Here is a 21410-nt window from a genome sequence, read left to right on the forward strand (position 1 = left end):
CATCTACGTTTTTTTCTTTTTTTTTTTAACATCTTTATTGGAGTATAATTGCTTTACAGTGTTGTGTTAGTTTCTGTTGTATAATAAGGTGAATCAGCTATATGCATACGTATATCCACATATCCCCTCCCTCTTGCATTTCTCTCCCACCCTCCCTATCCCACCCCTCTAGGTGGTAGCAAAGGACCAAGTTGATCTCCCTGTGCCATGCAGCTGCTTCCCACTAGCTATCTATTTTATACTTGGTAGTGTATATATTATCAATGCCACTCTCTCACTTCATCCCAGCTTATGCTTCCCCCTCCCCGTGTCCTCAAGTCCATTCTCTACGTCTCTGTCTTTATTCCTGTCCTGCCCCTAGGTTCATCAGAACCATTTTTTTTTTTTTTTAGATTCCATATATATGTGTTAGCACATGGTATTGGTATTTCTCTTTCTGACTTACTTCACTCTGTATGACGTACTCTAGGTCCATCCACCTCACTGCAAATAATTCAATTTCGTTTCCTTTTATGGCTGAGAAATATTCCATTGTATATATGTGCCACATCTTCTTTATCCATTCATCTGTCGATGGACACTTAGGTTGCTTCCATGTCCAGGTTAATGTAAATACAGCTGCAGTGAACACTGTGGTACATGACTCTTTTTGAATTTTGGTTTTCTCAGGGTATATGCCCAGTAGTGCGATTGCTGGATGATATGGTAGTTCTATTTTTAGTTTTGTAAGGAACTTCCATACTGTTCTCCATAGTGGCTGTACCAGTTCACATTCCCAACAACAGTACAGGAGGGTTGCCTTTTATCCACACCCTCTCCAGCATTTATTGTTTGTAGATTTTTTGATGATGGCCATTGTGACTGGTGTGAGGTGATACCTCATTGTAGTTTTTTTTTTTCTTTTTAATTTTTGACTTTTATTTTATTTATTTTTTTATACAGCAGGTTCTTATTAGTCATCAGTTTTATACACATCAGTGTATACATGTCAATCCCAATCGCCCAATTCAGCACACCACTATCCCCACCCGACTGTGGCTTTCCCCCCTTGGTGTCCATATGTTTGTTCTCTACATCTGTGTCTCAAATTCTGCCCTGCAAACCGGTTCATCTGTACCATTTTTCTAAGTTCCACATACATGCATTAATATACGATATTTGTTTTTCTCTTTCTGACTGACTTCACTCTGTACCCCATTGTAGTTTTGATTTGCATATCTCTAAGGGTTAGTGATGTTGAGCATCTTTTCATGTGTTTGTTGGCAATCTGTATATCTTCTTTGGAGAAATGTCTATTTAGGTCTTCTGCCCATTTTTGGATTGGGTTGTTTGTTTTTTTGATATTGAGCTGCAGGAGCTGCTTGTATATTTTGGAGATAAATCTTTTATCAGTTGCTTCGTTTGCAAGTATTTTCTCTCATTCTGAGGGTTGTCTTTTCGTCTTGTTTATGGTTTACTTTGCTGTGTATAAGCTTTGAAGTTTCATTCGGTCCCAATTTTTTATTTTTGTTTTTATTTCCATTTCTCTAGGAGCTGGGTCAAAAAGGATCTTGCTGTGATTTATGTCATAGAGTGTTCTGCCTATGTTTTCCTCTAAGAGTTGTATAGTGTCTGGCCTTAATTTAGGTCTTTAATTCATTTTGAGTTTATTTTTGTGTATGGTGTTAGGAAGTGTTCTAACTTCATTCTTTTACATGTAGCTGTAAAATGTTTACAGTTTTCCCAGCACCACTTATTGAAGAGGCTGTCTTTTCTCCATCGTATATTCTTGCCTCCTTTATCAAAGATAAGGTGACCATATTTGCGTGGGTTTATCTCTGGGCTTTCTCTCCTGTTCCGTTGATCTATATTTCTGTTTTTGTGTCAGTACCATACTGTCTTGATTACTGTAGCTCTGTAGTATAGTCTGAAGTCAGGGAGCCTGATTCCTCCAGCTCCGTTTTTCTTTTTCAAGATTGCTTTGGCTATTCAGAGTCTTTTGTGTTTCCATACAAATTGTGAAATTTTTTCTTCTAGTTCTGTGAAAAATGCCAGTGGTAGTTTAATGGGGATTGCATTGAGTCTGTAAATTGCTTTGGGTAGTAGAGTCATTTTCACAATGTTGATTCTTCCAATCCAAGAACGTGGTATATCTCTCCATCTGTTTGTATCACCTTTAATTTCTTTCATCAGTGTCTTGTAGTTTTCTGCATACAGGTCTTTTGTCTCCTTAGGTAGGTTTATACCTAGTATTTTATTCTTTTTGTTGCATTGGTAAATGGGAATGTTTCCTTAATTTCTCTTTCAGATTTTATATCATTAGTGTATAGGAATGCAAGAGATTTCTGTGCATTAATTTTATATCCTGCTACTCTACCATATTCATTGATTAGCTCTAGTAGTTTTCTGGTGGCATCTTTAGGATTCTCTATGTATAGTATCATGTCATCTGCAAACAGTGACAGTTTTGTTTCTTCTTTTCTGATTTGGATTCCTTTTATCTTTTTTTCTTCTCTGATTGCTGTGGCTAAATCTTCCAAAACTATGTTGAATAATAGTGGTGAGAGTGGGCAACCTTGCCTTGTTCCTGATCTTAGTGGAAATGGTTTCAGTTTTTCACCATTGAGAATGATGTTGGCTGTGGGTATGTCATAGATGGCCTTTATTATGTTGAGGTAGGTTCCCTCTATGCCTACCTTTTGGAGAGTTTTTATCATAAATGGTGTTGAATCTTGTCAAAAGCTTTTTCTGCATCTATTGAGATTATTGTATGATTTTTAACCTTCAATTTTTTAATATGGTGTATCACATGGATTGACTGCATATATTGAAGAATCCTTGCATTCCTGGGATAAACCCCACTTGATCATGGTGTATGATCCTTTTAATGGGCTGTTGGTTTCTGTTTTCTAGTATTTTGCTGAGTATTTTTGCATCTATGTTCATCAGGGATATTGGCCTGTAGTTTTCTTTCCTTGTGACATCTTTGTCTCGTTTTGGTATCAGGGTGATGGTGGCCTTGTATGATGAGCTTGGGAGTGTTCCTCCCTCTACTATATTTTGGAAGAGTTTGAGAAGGATAAGTGTTAGCTTTTCTGTAAATGTTTGATAGAATTTGCCTGTGAAGCCATCTGGTCCTGGGCTTTTGTTTGTTGGAAGATTTTTAATCACAGTTTCAATTTCAGTGCTTGGAATTGGTCTGTTCATAGTTTTTATTTCTTCCTGGTTCAGTCTCAGAAGGTTGTGCTTTTTTAAGAATTTGTCCATTTCTTCCAGGTTGTCCATTTTATTGGCATATAGTTGCTTGTAGTAATCTCTCATGAGCCTTTGTATTTCTGCAGTGTCAGTTGTTACTTCTCCTTTTTCATTTCTAATTCTGTTGGCCTCAGTCTTCTCCTGTTTTTTCTTGATGAGTCTGGCTAATGGTTTATCAATTTTGTTCATCTTCTCAAAGAACCACTTTTTTTTTTTTTTTTGTGGCACGCGGGCCTCTCACTGTTGTTGCCTCTCCCGTTGCGGAGCACAGGCTTCGGACGCGCAGGCTCAGTGGCCATGGTTCACAGGCCCAGCCGCTCCGTGGCATGTGGGATCTTCCTGGACCAGGGCACGAACCCGTGTCCGCTGCATCGGCAGGCGGACTCTCAACCACTGCGCCACCAGGGAAGCCCTAAAAGAACCAGTTTTTAGTTTTATTGATCTTTGCTATCGTTTCCTTCATTTCTTTTTCATGTATTTCTGATCTGATCTTTATGATTTCTTTCATTCTGCTAACTTTGGGGTTTTTTTGTTCTTCTTTCTCTAAGTGCTTTAGGTGTAAGGTTAGGTTATTTGAGATGTTTATTCTTTCTTGAGGTAGGATTGTGTTGCTATAAACTTCTCTCTTAGAAGTGCTTTTGCTGCATCCCATAGGTTTTGGGTCATTGTGTTTTCATTGTCATTTGTTTCTAGGTATTTTTTGATTTCCTCTTTGATTTCTTCAGTGATCTGTTGGTTTTTTTGTAGCATATTGTTTAGCCTCCATGTGTTTGTATTTTTTACAGATTTTGTCCTGTAATTGAAATCTAGTCTCATAGCGTTGTGGTCGGCAAAGATACTTGATACGATTTCAATTTTCTTCAATTTACCAAGGCTTGATTTGTGTCCCAATTTATGGTCTATTCTGGAGAATGTTTTATGAGCACTTGAGAAGAAAGTGTATTCTGTTGTTTTTGGATGGAATGTCCTTCAAATACCAATTAAGTCCATCTTGTTTAATGTGTCATTTAAAGCTTGTGTTTCCTTATTTATTTTTATTTTATATGATCTGTCCATTGGTGAAACTGAGGTGTTAATGTCCCCTACTATGATTGTGTTACTGTCGATTTCCCCTTTTATGGCTGTCAACATTTGCCTTATGTATTGAGGTGCTCCTGTGTTGGGTGCATAAATATTTTCAATTGTTATATCTTCTTCTTGGATTGATCCCTTGATCATTATGTAGTGTCCTTCTTTGTCTCTTGTAATAGTCTTTATTTTAAAGTGTCTTTTATCTGATATGAGAATTGCTACTGCAGCTTTTTTTCATTTCCATTTGCATGGAATATTTTTCTCCATCCCCTCACTTTCAGTCTGTATGTATCTCTATGTCTGAAGTGGGTCTCTTTTAGACAGCATATGTATGGGTCTTGTTTTTATGTGCATTCAGCCAGTCTTTGTCTTTTGGTTGGAGCATTTAATCCATTTACATTTAAGGTAATTAGCGATATGTATATTCCTGTTACCATTTTCTTAATTGTTTTGGGTTTGTTATTGTAGGTGTTTTCCTTCTCTTGTGTTTCCTGCCTGGAGATGTTCCTTTAGCATTTGTTGTAAAGGTGGTTTTTTGGTGCTGTATTCTCTTAGCTTTTGCTTGTTTGTAAAGGTTTTAGTTTCTCCATTGAATCTTAATGATATCCTTGCTAGGTAGAGTCATTTTGGTTGTAGGTTTTTCCCTTTCATCACTTTAAATATGTCCCGCCACTCCTTTCTGGCTTGCAGTGTTTATGTTGAAAGATCAGCTGTTAACCTTATGGGGAGTCCCTTGTATGTTATTTGCTGCTTTCCCTTGCTACTTTTAATATTTTTTCTTTGTATTTAATTTTGGATAGTTTGATTAATGTGCCTTGGTGTGTTTCTTCTTGGGTTTATCCTGTATGGTACTCTGTGTGCTTCCTGGAGTTGATTGACCATTTACTTTCCCATGTTAGGCAAGTTTTTGCCTATAATCTCTTCAAATATTTTCTCAGACTCTTTCTTTTTCTCTTCTTCTTCTGGGACCCCTGTAATTCTGATGTTGGTCCATTTAATGTTGTCCCAGAGGTTTGTGAGACTCTCCTCAATTCTTTGCATTCTTTTTTCTTTGTTCTGCTCCCTTGCAGTTATTTCCACCATTTTACGTTCCAGCTCACTAATCCATTCTTCTGCCTCAGTTATTCTGTTATGGATTTCTTCTAGAGTATTTTAATTTCAGTCATTGTTTTGTTCATCACTGTTTGTTTGCTCTTTAGTTCTTTTAGATCCTTGTTAAATGTTTCTTGTATTTTCCCCATTCTGTTTCCGAGGTTTTGGATCATCTTTACTATCATTACTCTGAATTCTTTTTCAAGTAGGTTGCCTATTCTTCTTCATTTATTTGGTCTTGTAGGTTTTTACCTTGCTCCTTTATCTGTAAGTAATGTTTTTGTCGTTTCATTTTATTTTTTGATGGTTGGTGGTGTATTCCTGTCTTAGTGGTTGTTTGACCTGAGACGTCCAGCACTGGAGTTTGCAGGCAGTTGGATAGAGCCTGGTCTTGGTGCTGAGATGAGGACCTCCAGCAGGCCTCACTCCATTTGATATTCCCTGGGGTTTCAGGTTTTCTGTTAGTCCAGTGGTTTGGACTCTGAGCTCCCACCACAGGAGCTTCGGCCTGACCTCCGGCCTGGAAACCCAGATCCCGCAAGTTTTGTGGCATGGTTAAAAAAAAAAAAGACGGAAGAAAGAAAGAAAAAAAGGAGCAGTACAATATCAAAGAATCAACAAACTAAGATTAGAAAGGTAAAAAATATATTAGGAAAAATAAAACTATAATTGAAACAACTGCAATCAGGTAAAATAAAAGCAAGACAGAAAAAAGAAAAGAAAGGGGGGGTAGGGAGGGAACAAGCCAGAAGGAGAGATCACTGATGAAGTATAAAATAAAATTAGAAAAATAAGAGATTTATTAGGAAAAACAAAAATATAAAAGAATCAACAACAATGAATCAACAAGGTAAAACAGAACCCCAGTCTCAAAGAGGAAAAAAGAAAAAGAGGGGAAAAAAAAAACAAAAAAAAACCCCTTGGGTCTGGGGGTGGAGTTTAGGCAGGGGTTGGTACTTAGGCTGGGGGGGATGGGTGGGGTGGGAGCTAGGCAGGTGGGTGGATGATGTTTGAGTGTGTGTGGGGGGGCTAGGCTTAGGACCCATGTAGCCGGAAAAGGCCCTGGGGGCGGGGCCTAGGAAGGGCGACATTCAAGTGTGGGGCGGGGCTCTGCTTAGGACCTGCGGGGAAGGGGAGAGGCAGCAGGTGGAAAGGAGGGTGTCTGTAGTGTGTGGTTCCGAAGTTTGGAAGTAGGGCCCTGAGTGAGGGTGTGTGGATGGGGTTTAAGCCCGGCGCATTGGAGGGACTCTCCGATTGTAGAGGTGGGGCCCTGGGTGGGGGTTAGGGACGGGGCCTGTATGGCAGGAGGGAGTTTCCGAGGGCAGAGGATTAGACCCAGGAGCCCAGTAGTCTCCCTGGTACCTAGGTGGACAGGGAAAGCACTGGCCATGTTCCCTTCTGTTCCTTTGGGCCCCTTCCCAGGGTCTCCTCCAGGGTCTCCCCTGTCACCGCTGGACCCCTAACCATGGGTGGGTCCCTCTGGGTGTAGGAACTCCCCTCCCCCAGCCACCCCTCAGGGGTGCCGGTCCCATAGGTCCCATTTTACTTTTGCTCCCCCTTTCCTCCCTCCCATTTCCTCAGGACCCGTATGGCTTCAGAGGGCCTAGGTGGGCAGAGGATCAGGCCTGGGATCTCAACAGGTTCCTGGGGGTCCAAGTGGGCAGGAGAAAGTTGGCCATGCTCCCTTTTGATCCTCTGCCTTCGCAGTGGTTCCCCCTTCGGGCGTGGGATCCCTTCCCCTCCCCCAGCCACCCCTCAGGGGCACCAGTCCCATCCTGCTTCCACTTTTCCTCCCCCCTCACCCCACCAAGCCCCACGTCCTACCCACTAGCTGGGGGTTCCTCCCATCCCCTACGTGTCCGTGGTCCCCCACCGGTGCCTCATAGGTGCCCCAGTTTTGTGGAGATGCGAATTCCCCATCCTCCTAGCACACCTGTCTTGACTCCACATCCCCCATCCTTCTACTTTTACAAAGCAGAATTTTTAGCCCTCTTTGACACCTTTCTCTCCCTTAGCTCTTATCAGCAATCTTTTGCAGATTTTCCTTCTACATATCTTTCCACTTTATCCACTCCCATCTTCATAGCTGCTACCCTAGTCCAATGTGTCATTACCTCTAGATTCCCTCAAAGCTCTCTTGCCTCCTAAATAATGTAACCACAGCTATCTTTTAAAAAAAACAAATCTGATCACATCAAATCATCCCCAAATCTTGGTGGAAACTTCCCAATGGTTTCGCATTGTGTTTAGATAAAACCAGATATTTTTGTCATGACCTACAATATTCTGTATGGCTGTCCCCTACTTACTTCTTCAGGCTCATCTGGAATCATGCCTCTGTACTCACTGCACTAACCCCACTGGTCCTCTTGAGAATCTTGAAAACACTTCTTATGACGTTCCATTTCTTCTGCTAATTCTGATCTTCATCCCCACCAAGCTCCACTTCACGCCACTTCCTTTGCCTAGTTTGTTCCCATGCATCCTTCCACTGTAAGCACAAAAGATATACATTAGGGAAGATACCCCTGAGCTCACCAGACAGGTGGGTTCTCCTGTTATCCTTGCATGATACCATATATCTTATGTGAAAGTTGTAACATTACATTTGTTTTTATGATTATTTGATTGATGTCTGTTTCCCACACTAGGTTCTAAGTTTGAGGAGGGTTTTTTTTGCATGTTTGTTCATTTATTTCTGTATTCAGGTATTTTAAATCAGTACATCCTCAGCAACTAACACACTGTCTGGAACCAACTAGACGCCTCATAAAAAAGTGTTGAATAAATTCTTTGTCCTAGATAATAATGAGATTTATTAGTCAGAAATCAAAAGTTAGGGGCTTATGAGATACATAGCCAGAGAACTCTAACTGGCAATTAGATATAAGGCAAAAGATAAAATGAGGGGAGAAAGAGAAAGCTGTCATTTTAGATGCATAGTGTTTTCTTTTTCTTCTCACACTTAAGGAACGTATAGGGGGGTAACAGCTGCTTAGGGGAAGATTCAGGGATCTTAAAAATAATGGCAATTAAAAAAATATCTTCAATTAAAAATAATCAAACTACTGCTTTTATTTCCCTCTATCCTATAAACCCAAGAGGTTTTTCAGTTTTTCTATTTGGATGAAATACAGAATCTGTTGTTTTTAATTGGCCCTGTCCATATGCATTAATGCTCCCTTAATCATGATGTTTCTCTACTTGTATTATCCCCACGTTAAAAGAACACAAGTGTTTGTATGTCTATGGCCCAACAGGTTACAAGAACATAATAGAAAACAGCCCATTGTCATCCTTTCAAGCCCATTCCCAGGCGTCTTTTCCATGCACTAAGGTTATTTGCATGTGATGAGATTTTGGCTAAACCTTGGACCACATTGTGCCTTTTAGTATTACTCACGCTAAATAAAGGATATACATTTCCTCTGAGATCTGCAAAATAGCCGGCACAAGCCTCTGCACCTTAAGGAAGTCTGTGAATTATTAATTAAGGCAATGAGAAAGAAGTGTGCTTTGGGATGTTTCTTTTCTTTTAAGAATCATCATGAAGGCTTTGGATATGCAGTCTTAAGCTCTGATATAGATGGAGTCACAATGAAGTCTTCCAGTTAAGGCTGGTTTAGCCTGAGGCTGTGCATTTATGTTCAAAACTTAATTCTCTGCTGGAAGTGGGTGGGGATAAACTGGGTTGCAGAGAAATACTGACAAAGCCTTTGGGAAGACATTGTTTATTTCAGCGGAGGCTGGCATTCACTCAGCCATCGATTTGTCAGTTCGCTTCAAAATTTCTAAAATATTTTTTGGCACCCATTATGTGCCAAGCGTGGAACTAGCATGTGGACATAAAAAATGATTTATTTAGCTTACAAATTATAAAGGACCTACATGTGCAGTGGCTTATACACTGTGAGAAAGAAGCCTCAATTAGTAAGTGTGCGTTGAGGTCAGGTAACATCGTGCTCCATAATTTGGTCTCCATTCTATTTGATCTTATTTTCTGTTTTTCACTTTGCTAGTGATTTTCCACATTTACTGGAAGGAACTCCAGGGAGGGAACTCTGGGACTGTGGGGAGGGTGTTGTCAAGAGGCAACTCAGCAGGCAGGGCTCCCAACTTTCACTCCCCTCCACTTTTTACTGTAGTAGTTTTGTTTATTTTACATGTTGTGCCCCTTCATCTGATTTCATTGGAAGGAGTTAATACCTAATACATCTTGAAAATTTTGATTATAGGGTAAACCATCTCTTCTAGTTAGACTGCCCACCTTGATTGTTTCCACTTCTCAGTAATATATGTAGCAATTGTTTGTGTGCCTTGGCTCACTGTTCCTCTTTCCTTCTTCCAACTTGGAAAGTGCTATACAGTTTCCCTGTCTACCATGTATCTGCTCATAGAAGATCACTCCTCCAAGGTTCAGTTCCATGGAAGCTTCCTTAGTAACTCTCACCTGAGTCTATAATTGTTTTCTTTTAATTAAAATGTTGCACATAACTCATTTCATATAGTTAGTATCCTTAGTAGATATTTGTTGACTGAATGAGTATGTAAAAGGACAAAATATGAAAGAAACTGGGAAGTTATCTGAAGGAAAACCCCTGTGAGTTCAGCTATAGGAAGCATACAGATTCTCATTTTTCAATCTTATTTTTGGAGATTTTATACAATTTCATTTTATAAAAGAATAGAAAGAATTGGAAAGGGAAAAGCTAAATACATTCATCCCTCAGTATCCCTGGGAATTGGTTCTGGGACCCCCCACAGATATCAAAATCTGAGATGCTCAAGTCCCTTATATAAGGTGGCATAGTATTTGCATATAACCTATGCACATCCTCCTCTATACTTTATACTTTAAATCATCTCTGGATTACTTATAATACCTAATACAGTGCAAATGCTATGCAAATAGTTTTGAATACAATGTAAATGCTATGTAAATAATTACCATTGTGCAGCAAGTTCAAGTTTCGCTTTTTGTAACTTTCTGGAATTAAAAAAAAAAAGTTTTGATCTGCAGTTTTTTGAATCCACAGTTGCAGACCCTGCAGATATGGAGGGCCGACTGTAGTTTCCTTCAGTGGAAAGCAATTTTAATCTCTAAGAGTTATGCCATACTCAGGACTCCTGAGTGTCTGTTTAGCCTTAAAGAAAGACACCTGACTAGTATGGCAAATATTAGAGCTCTTCTTAGAATTTTATAATTTCTAAGGAAAGGTTGCCTTTTGTTATAATCTAGTGTCTTCTGTTCCAACAACTGAGTAAACATTTACTGTGCATCTACCTACTCTGAAAAGTATAAGGGAAATGAAGTAGAATGAGGCATGATTTCTGCTTCTAGTAACTCACATTTTAGTGAAGAGACCATCACAAGGAGAAGAAACACTGCAGCCTATGGTAAGAATTAGAGTCGAGGTAGAAAGTGTAATAGCAAATAGAGGGGGGAGAGGTTGGTTTTGTCTGAAGGGATCCCTAGCAGACCTGATAGAGGAAACGCTACCTAAAGACTGTGCAGAAATTCAATAGGGGGAAATGAGGTCAGAGTATTGAAGGCTCAGGGGACATCATGGGAAAGGCACAGAGTCAGGAAATAGTAGGAAATGTTTGTGATGCAGTAAATCGCATGTGTGACCATAGCACCAGTTACAACGGGGGTGGCATATAAGATGTAACATGGAAAATTTGCTACAACCAGTTCATACAGGATATTTGATTTGATTTTATGTGCAGCTGGGGGCCACTGAATGTTTTGAGAAGGGGAATGATATGATATGATAAGGCTTGTGTTTGGAGTTAATTTTGGTGACAAGACAGAAGAGGAAAAAACACTTAGAAAACTGTTGGAATGCTCCTGACAAGCTTTAATGATGACTAGACCTCAGGCAATGGCAAGGAGACCAGATTGAAGGACTGAGGGTGAGAGATACCTCAAGAACCAACTGACTGGATTTGATACCCCTTGGATGGGATAGAGAAAGAAAATATTTAAGTAGAAAGATAAAGTACTTGAAGATGTCTACAAAGTTTTGAGCTTAAAATACTGGGGAGATAGTGATTCTATTTATTGAGATAAAGAATATAACAGATAAAGGAAACTTGGGGGTAGAGAGGAAGAACTAGTGGGGAAAGATGGTACCTTTAGTGGTGCATATATTAAATATCAAATGCCTGTAGGTTTTCCATGAAAGGGGTTCCCACAGGTGATTAAAGATGCATAATCTGAATCAGGAATGGAGAGCTTATTTGGGAATCATTACTACATAAGTCATGGAGAGTGGAAGGCAAAGAGCCTCAGATCCTTACAAATACCCATGGACTCTGGCTGAAGAAAAGATGCTGACTAAGCCCAATCATGAAGCCAGGAAAATACCCTACCAGGGAAGCCAGGAGACGGAGTTATGAAAAGCAGACAGAATGAGTAGATGAAGAATGTGAAGATTTGAATTTGCTAATCAGGCAGATATTAATGATCTAAAAACGTAATTTCCCTAGAGGAAACAGGGAGGGGTGGAACTCAGACTGCAAGACGTTGAGGAGTTCATAAAAGGGAAGAGATGGAATAGGAGCTTGAGGAGGAAAAGGAAGAGGGGTGATTCTTGGAATATGCTTTGAATGTGTTTGTAGGTGAAGGAGAAGGAATGAAAGAATCATCACAGGGAATAAGCTACACTTAAAGTTAATTCTAATCATGTTGTAGAAATACGTAGATAGAAGCAAATGAAAGTAGGCCTCTGCCAGAAAACAGACCAAAGGATAAGAACAGTGGAAAATAGACAGGTCAATTTAATACCAGGGGTATCAGAGAACTGCAGGAAAAGGATATTTGGCTCTTAAGCAGTTTTGATCACAGCGATTTTGGTCACATACAGTGTGCACACATTTGGAGGGGAACCACCTAACAATAGGGTTATCTCCAAGGAAGAACTAAGGAGGGATGAACAAGGGAGCCTGGGCACCAGCCACTCCCCAGACTATGATGACATGATAATGACAGGAAGTGTGGCCTGATTTTGCTCCAGTGCAGGAACTTGAGGAAGTCCTGGGTAGGAGCCTAGATGGAGTAAAGAGAGAACAAAGGAGGGAGGGGTCTGGAATTTTGCAAAAGTACATAAATCCAAGCTGATATTCTGAGATGATCTGGTATTGCAGGCCTGTCACCTCACTCTCTGATTTTAGTCTATATCAGTATTAAATTAGACATTTTATAATTGTGAACCGGGTTACTCACTGTTTTACTCATCAGCATTACTGACTGGAGTAAACCTTGAACCAAAGGATGGGGACATGGGACTCTCTAGGCAGCCTTGACAGGGGATCTGGCTCAGAGAAGCCACAAAAGCCTGCTTAGGGCACTCTCCCTGCTCTGACTCAGAGTCCAGGAGGGTTGGGGCTTATCCATCTGAAGGGGATGGAGGAGAGGTAATCAACAGATGGGGAGAAGTGGAAGTTATGAGAGGCCGAAGGGAGATGGCTGATTAAGCCAGGCTACTTAGAAGATTCAGACAAAAATATGGGTAAAGAGAAAGCTATTAGATTTGGAATGAAGCAGAACAAATGGAAAGAAGATACAAAGGGATGATTTAGGAAATTTTTGAGGTTGAAAGGAAGGGAGTGGGAGCTAAGGGAACCATTGGCTTTGAATTTCTCTCAAACTGTTGATGTGGGTAAGGGTTTGGGAACTTGGAAAGAACTGAAAAATGTTTTCAACAGTTTCTGTGGGACATTCAATGGTGTGCTTATAAGTGGGTTATCAGGACTCATGAGCAAAGAGTTAGGAATGTGAGCAAAGAGCTAGGAATGTGAAATGCTAGTGAGGGTAGCTGAGGAAGTTGATGGAGGCTGGGAAAGGGCCAAGAGATGGAGAAGGTCAAGGTCCAGAAGCTGAAGGATGGACTTAATTGTGCTTAAAGAGTGGGAAGATAATGAAAGTCTAGGATTTCATTCCACTCTTGAAGTCAACATTAGAAATATTTTGTGCTTTTTCATTCAGCTCTTTGAATTATCTCAGTGACTCCTGCCATTAAGGGGAAATGCAGAGAGGTGCAAATAGATGTTCAAATTCCCAGAACAGCTGTCCAATAGAAACATAATGTAGATTTCATAGATAGTTTAAAATTTTTCTAATAGTCACAATAAAAATAAATAAATTGAAGCACGTGTAAAGAGCATTTTATTTACCCCAACATATCTAAAACATTATCATTTCAACTCATAATCAATATAAAAATTATTATTCAGATATTTTATATTCTTTTTTTCTAAGTCTTTCAAATCTTGTGTGTATTATTTGTTTTCGGCACATCTCAATCTGTGTGCTAAATTTTTATTAGAAATACTTGCCGTGTGCTTAGATTTCATATAATTTACTGCTGAAAAAGTAGATTCACATATCCAGGTTGTTCCAAACATAATTAAAATTTTAGAAGTTCTGAAGTTTAAATTTATATTCATTAAAATGAAATAAAATAAAAAATTTAGTTTCTCAGTCTCATAGCTGTGTTCAGGTTCCCAGTAGCCACTTGTGGCCAGTGGCTGCTGCATCGGGTAGCACGGCCCAGCACACTGGGTAATTGCTAATGTTATTAAGTGGTTATTGACCATTATTGGGAAGTTATGTAGTATTTTATTGAGATTAAGAAGTGAGAATTGGACTCTGCCCTTTGGGAAATAAAACCACGAAGGCATGAGAGTGGAGCATCTGATTCTTGTTGTTTGGGAAAGTGCCAGGAGACGTACCTATAACAGCATAGCCATAACCTGTCACAAAGAAAGTTTCTGTGTTTTTCTCTCATATTCAGATGATTTATAAAGCTGACCACTCTTCTAAAAGTATAGCCCCACCTTAAGCATTTAAATGCAAGTGATGAGACCTATATTATCAAATTATTCCCCCTATTTTCTAAGTCCTTTTGCTAGACTGTGGACCATTGATAAGAGGCTTCTTGGAATTATCTTCCATTTTCATTATCTTTAAAAGCATTTGACTCTTGTTCTTGCACCAATTAGTAAGCTTGGGTTAAAGAGTTGATGGAGAGAGAGCCGCAGTGTTAGTGTGATTTACACTGCCTTCTCTGTCTCACCTGTATAGAGCTCATAATCAATTTGCACATAATGTTGATTGAGCTCAATGGGAATATTTAGATGAGAGAAACCCTGTAAATGACAGGTATTTATTATCTTCATTATAGTCATATAATGTGGTAATAACAGAAATGTTACAATTGATTTAATGGAGCTCTGTAATTTGAAGCAAGTTTTAGAGTTAGTATTGCTAACTTATTTCTTGAATTTTTATGTTATTCATGCGTGTTGTTTCATCTGTGAGCTTTTTCATATAGTGACTGGACACTGAATAGATCTGGTTTCATTTAGAGGAATATCATAGGTCCTACACATACAGCTTACAAAGAAGAATTAAATAGATTTGTCTATTATTATATTCTTATAAAGTAGGAACGATTGTGTAATTGGCCCTATATTAGAGATGAAAAAAGTGAGGCCTAGAAAAATATTAGTTTGAGATTACATAATTAGTAAACAGCTGTGCCAAGACAAGTACTTGTCCCTTTTTATCATGAATTCCCAATTTGTAAATTATGTGCTAATTAATAATATTCCAGAAAAGCAGTATAAAAGAATGACTAACAGTGCAGGCTCTGAGTGCAGTGGTCCCAGTTCAAATCTCACTCTGCCTCTCACTAACTGTGATTTTGGCCAAGGTACTCTGAAAGACTCAGTTTCCTCACTTTTAAAAGGGGAAATAATAATAATTAAATGAGATTTTTTTTACATTAGGATTAAACTATTAATCATAATTGTAATTGAAGAATACAGATATTTACAAGTATGGCATATTAAATAAATAAATAACTGGGGACATAAACATTAGGTATAAGCACCACTGTGACTACCATCTGAGCACTTATATTCTCCACCAACCACAGCCCAAGCCTCTCTGCCTCTTACCTTCTACCTCCCAACCCTATTAGCTTCTTTTTTCAGTACTTTGAAACTGCTAAGCTCTTTCCCTTCCACAGAGCCTTTGCAGAGGCTGGTCTCTCAGTCCAGAATGCTGTCTAACAGGCTCTTTGCTGGGTCCTTCCTTCCTTCCTTCCATCCTTCTTTCCTCCCTTCTGGTCTCAGGTTAAATGTCACCATCTCACAGAGGCCTTTCATGCCTACCCCATCTAAGGAGACCACCCCTCTTATCCTCCAATTATACCCTATTACTAGTCTATGCTTCTTCATAGCCAATATCACAGTTTATTACATTTTTATTACTGACTGATTTGATTCACTTGTCCACATAAGATTTTCCCAGCAATATTCTGAGAACTGTATATAGTGTAGGTTTGTGTTTGAATATAGGTATATCTGATTTTGCATTCTGCTTTAATAACTTAGCATTTTGCTGTGGATAATTTCTGGTGATTAAAATATACTTATAACATAAGTTTTTAATGTTTGTGTTTTATTTGGTCACATGGATAACACTGGCTTATTTGTTCACTTTTGTTTTATTGTACATGTTCTTTTCACTTTTTAAAAACTATTTTAAGAAACATTGCTATGTTTGTACATAAGTCTCTATTTAAACCTTCGTGCTAAATTTCTTTCTGTAGAGATTACGATTTATATTCTGTGACAGTGTTTGAGAACACCTGCTTTACATACTGTGAGCAGCACTGAATGTTAATCTTCATAAATAATGCAATTTTACAGGCAAGAAATAGCATTTCCTTATTTTAACGTGTATTTATTTGATTACTCAGGAGTAATCAGGTTTTCATGTTTATTAGACATTTGTATTTCTTCTTCTAGAAATGGGCTTTTTATTCATTCTTCCATTTTAGCTTTACATTTTTCTTATTAATATGGCCAATTTTATATTAAGAATATTAACCAGTTGTCTACATTATTATTGCAAATATTTTTCCAATTTCTTGTTTGATTTTTAATTTTGTTTATATTTTTGATAGATATGCTTTAAAAATTTTTATACACTCAAGTTGACTGAACTTTACCTTTATGTGCTTTTTTCATTCTTCATATTTAGAAGGTCCTTACCTATGACAAGATCAGTTAAAATCTATTATTTTCTCAAAATATATTTTAATTTTTTTCATTTATGATTTCAGCTTTTTAGGCCTTCTATCCTGGGGTGTGATGTCACATGACATATTCTAATTTGTCTTTTTTTTAAAGAAAAATAACCATATTTTCTGAATAATCAATTTCCTCTTCACTGGCTGATGATGTTTTATCACATATTCTGTTCTCATGTGTACAAGAAGGCTAGCTGGATACCTACACTGGTGCCTTTCTTTTCTGTGATTACTGTAGGTTTAAATTGTAGTTTAGTATCTAGTAAGACAATTTTCCCCTCCTCACTCTCCTTTTCCAAAATTTTTTTCACCTTCTATTACTTGTTTATATTATACTTCCAATGAATAAATAACCATATTGTCAATTATGGTAGGTTGAATAATGGCGTTCAAAGGTATCAAGGTCCTAATCCCTATAACCAGTGAATGTTACCTTGCATGGAAAAGAAGTCCTTACAGATATAATTAAATTAAGGCCCTTGAGATGAGAAAAATTTCCTGAATTATCTAGACAAGTCTTAGATGTAATCATGAGAGACTTTAAAAGTGGGAGACAGAGGGGAATTTAACTACAGAGAAGAAAGCCATATGAAGATGGAGCAAAGAGAGATTTGAAGATTCTATCTGTTGGCCTTGAAGATGGAGCAAGAGGCCATGAACCAAGGAAGACAAAGAATGCAGGTCTAGAAGCTGGAAATGCAAGGAAGAGGATTCTCCCCTAGGACTTCCCAAGGGAGCATGGCCTTTCCTACACCTTGATTTCAGTGCAGTGAAACTGATTGTGGACTTGTACCTCCAGAATTGTATGAGAATAAATGTGTGTCCTTTTAAACCATCAAGTGGTAACTTATTACAGCAGCCATAGGAAACTAATATATCAATTTAATAAAAAATGCTTGAGGGCTTCCCTGGTGGCGCAGTGGTTGAGAGTCCACCTACCGATGCAGGGGACACGGGTTTGTGCCCCGGTCCAGGAGGATCCCACATGCCGTGGAGCGGCTGGGCCCGTGAGCCATGGCCGCTGAGCCTGCATGTCCGGAGCCTGTGCTCTGCAACGGGAGAGGCCACAACTGTGAGAGACCCGCGTATCGCAAAAAAAAAGAAAAAAAAATGCTTGAGATGTTTGTGAATTTTTATTAATGTCATCCATTAATATTTGAATAATTGACATATTTAAATATTCAGTATTCCCTTCCAAGAAAATATATCTTTTATTTTTCAGTAAAATATATGGCTTTTGGGGAAGTGTCTTACACTGATATTTCCAATGAAAAAGATTTTTGTTTTTCAGAGAATCAGCAGTATATTTTTTATAAAGAAATTTTCTGGAGGGTAAACATAGAGGGAAAATGAGCGTCATTAAGATTGGCAGGAGCTGGGCATTTAACAGGTCAATTTCTATAATATTATGTAAGGAGCAACAATTTGGTTCCTTAAAAGAGACTAGGTTAAAGAAATAAACTTACAATTTTCCCCAGATTATTCTTTTGGAAGGTTCTTCTGTAAACAGGTTTTGTTCACTGTATGATTATAGATGATGAATAAATGGAAATATTAAGCTGCATTATCTTTCTAAAATACAACATTTTTCTCCAACACTGCGTCAGACTATACCCAAAATCATTCTTAAAGACTGAAATGTTTTTCACCAAGACATCATAACTCTGAGGTTTCTGGCATTTTATATATACTCATCTTCTCTGGTTAACATTTGCTTTTTTTATTGTCCTTATTTTGATAATCAAGTTACTATTTCAGTGTAAACATTAAACTTTATTTCTCTATGTTTCAGAAATATTTACAGAAGGAAATTCTGACACGTTGGGAGTGGAGTTAATTACAGATTTTTAATATGACTTAATGAGACGTTTTGGGCTGGTAAATTTTCTAGTAGGTGGTTCTAGTAGGAGGTGTACATCAGAATCCTATAGGAAACAAAAACTGCAGATGTCTTGGTGTTCCTTAAAATATACAGGAGAGAGTCACAGCATTTGTATTTTTAAAAAGCTCTAGATGTGGTTCAGGGGTGCACAAGTTTCCTCACCTTGAGTTATGTAATAAACCCTGAGGAAGTAGAGATTTTCCTGAACTGTCCATCACTCCCAAAGGACAGCTATTTGTCATCTCACTGGTGTCACTATGTTCCATTCTCTGCATGCTAAGAAGAGAGTCTAGGTACTCTTCTTGCCCCCAGAAGTATCTCCCAGAGTTTTCTCGTATATAGTAAATCTTATTAAGGGTCAGAAGGGGCAACTTAAAATGTTTAATCAGTTTTATTTCATGGGAAAAATTTTATGATGATGCAGCATTTGTGAATTGAGAATTAGAAACTTCTCTGGTGTACCTCTTTCAAATGTCAAGGGTATATTATTTCTAGTTGATACTGATATTGTGAATATAAGTTTGATGGGAAATGGAAAATATATTACAAACAGTAATTTTAAGGGAAGGAAGTATGTCATCTTTTCTTTCTGACTTTTTAATCCTAAATCTTCTGGCACTGTTTGAAGCCAGCCCTTTCCTTAAAGAGTTCTAACATACTCAGTTTTCATGGTAACCTTTCTTATTTCTAATTGTAAGGCATTTGGGATTATTTTGGTGCCTGAATACTGTGTTTTCTATTGTGCTTCAATTATTACATTTTTTTATGAGGCTCTTAAAGGCTGAGATCTTTAGTACCCTGTGTACCAGTGAGAAAACAGTAGTACCCCCTTATCTGTGGTTTCCCTTTCCGTGGTTTCAGTTACCCATGGTCAGCTGTGGTCTGAAAAATATGACATAGAAAATTCCAGAAATAAACAATTCATAAGCTTTAAATTGCGGCCATTCTGAGTAGAGTGATGAAATCTCTCACTGTCCCACTCAGTCCCACCTGGGACATAAATCATCCCTTTGTCCAGCATTTCCTGCCCATTAGTCACTCAGTAGCCATCTGAGTTATCAGATTATTGCCATGTTATAGCAGTTCTTGTGTTCAAGTCACTCTTATTTTGCTTTAATAATGGCCTCAGAACACAAGAATAGTGATGCTGGCAATTTGGATATGCCAAAGAGAAGCTGTAAAGCGCTTCCTTTAAGTGAAAAGTTTCAAGTTCTCGAATTAATAAGGAAAAAAAATTGTGTGGTGAGGTTGCTAAGATCTGCAGTATGAACGAATCTTCCATTTGTGAAATTGTGAAGAAGGAAAAAGAAATTCATGCTAGTTTTGCTGTCACACTTCAAAAGTTACCGCCACAGTGTGTGACATGTGCTTAGTTAAGACAGAACAGGAATTAACTTTGTGCAATAAGAGAGAGAGAAACTACATTGGTATAACTTTTATTACAGTATATTGTTATAATTGTTCTATTTTATTATTACCTATTTTTGTTAATCTCTTACTGTGCATAATGCATAAAATCAACTTTGTCATAATTATGTATGTATAGGAAAAAACATAGCATCTGTAGGGTTCAGTACTCTCCTTGGTTTCAGGCATCCACTGGGGGTCTCGGAACATAGACCCCACAGGTAAAGGGAGACTACTGTATTGTCAAGTACATTTTAAGTGCATGAAACTCATATATTGGACTGAATGAAATAAAAACATTTTTCTTAACAGAGAAACTGACTTTATCAGTTCCAGCTGTCTCGTACCTATTTATTTTTTTTCTGTATGGTTAGAAAATTTAATAAGACTAAAGAAAGTTAGCACTTTTTTTTATGCAGTTGGTCCTCAAAATATATGATTGCCATCTTGGTATCATGCATTGTCTTTTTTAGAATAATGCATTTCAAAAACTACTCTTGTTCATATGTAAACAGCAAACCAAACTTTGTAGCTATGGTAGTGTGCTTCTGGGGTGTACATACACGTTCTTCTGTCTGTGTTTGGTTTATGTGTGTGGGGAGGTGAGAGGAGAAATTTCCTTACTGTAATTATCAAAGCAATACTTAGATGAGAAACAATACAACAGGTATGTGATTCAAGATAATTTAAATCCATTATTTTCAAAGAAAATCAAATCTCTTAACTTTGCTTTGTGCAATAGTAATGCATCACCCATGTGGATGATTTCTTGGCAACACTGGCTGAACTTAATATTTATCATAAATAAACAGTGTTTGTTAAAGGGATGTCATTGTAAATGCTCTCTTCCTTTATGCAAGCAGAATTAAAATGTCTTTACAGAATAAATACATCATTCTTCTCATTAAACTTCTCAGAAGGGCTCAGTGAAAATAGGCTTTCACTGCAAGTTCCCTTCCCCTTATCTTTCTTTCCAGCTGTTCTGATTCTCCGAAAAATCAACTTCTCTTGGTGATTTCTGTTAGTAGGTAATAAGACCAGTGATTTAAATCACTGATTACCCGCTTCTGGCTTTCAAACTATTCTAGCATGCTTCTAGTTAGAATAATGATTGCAGTGGTAAGTCTATGTGAGCAGGTGGTAATTTTATACATTAATGCTCATCGAGCTTCTTAGATTTACATTAGCTCTTGCAATAATAAAAAAAGTTCTAATAGTAGAAGAAATATTTATGAATATTTGAAATATAGATGTGCTTTCTAGCAAAATTAGAGATCTACACAAGCCTTGTTGAGATTTATTTAGCTGCAACAAGACATGTATTTCCAGTACTGGCAATTGGTAAACTTAGCTTACTCTGGTGTTCTTGTATTCCTTCTCAAAATGCTGTATTTTGATCAGGTCTACTAGCTGTGTCTTTAGAGCTCTTTAAGGGAAATTCACTTATATTTATAAGACAAATTTAAAATTATTGCAAGTGCCTCCTCCTCCATCTTTCCTCCCACAGGTACACAAGTGCACACACACATGCTGCTATTTACTGTTTCTGTCCACAGAGTCTCTGTGACCTGGTGACTTGCTCTGACATATCTGGTAACAACTCTGACAAAAAAGAAGAT

Source organism: Globicephala melas, chromosome 12 (genome assembly GCF_963455315.2).
Source record: "Globicephala melas chromosome 12, mGloMel1.2, whole genome shotgun sequence".
NCBI classification, from domain to species: Eukaryota; Metazoa; Chordata; class Mammalia; order Artiodactyla; family Delphinidae; genus Globicephala; species Globicephala melas.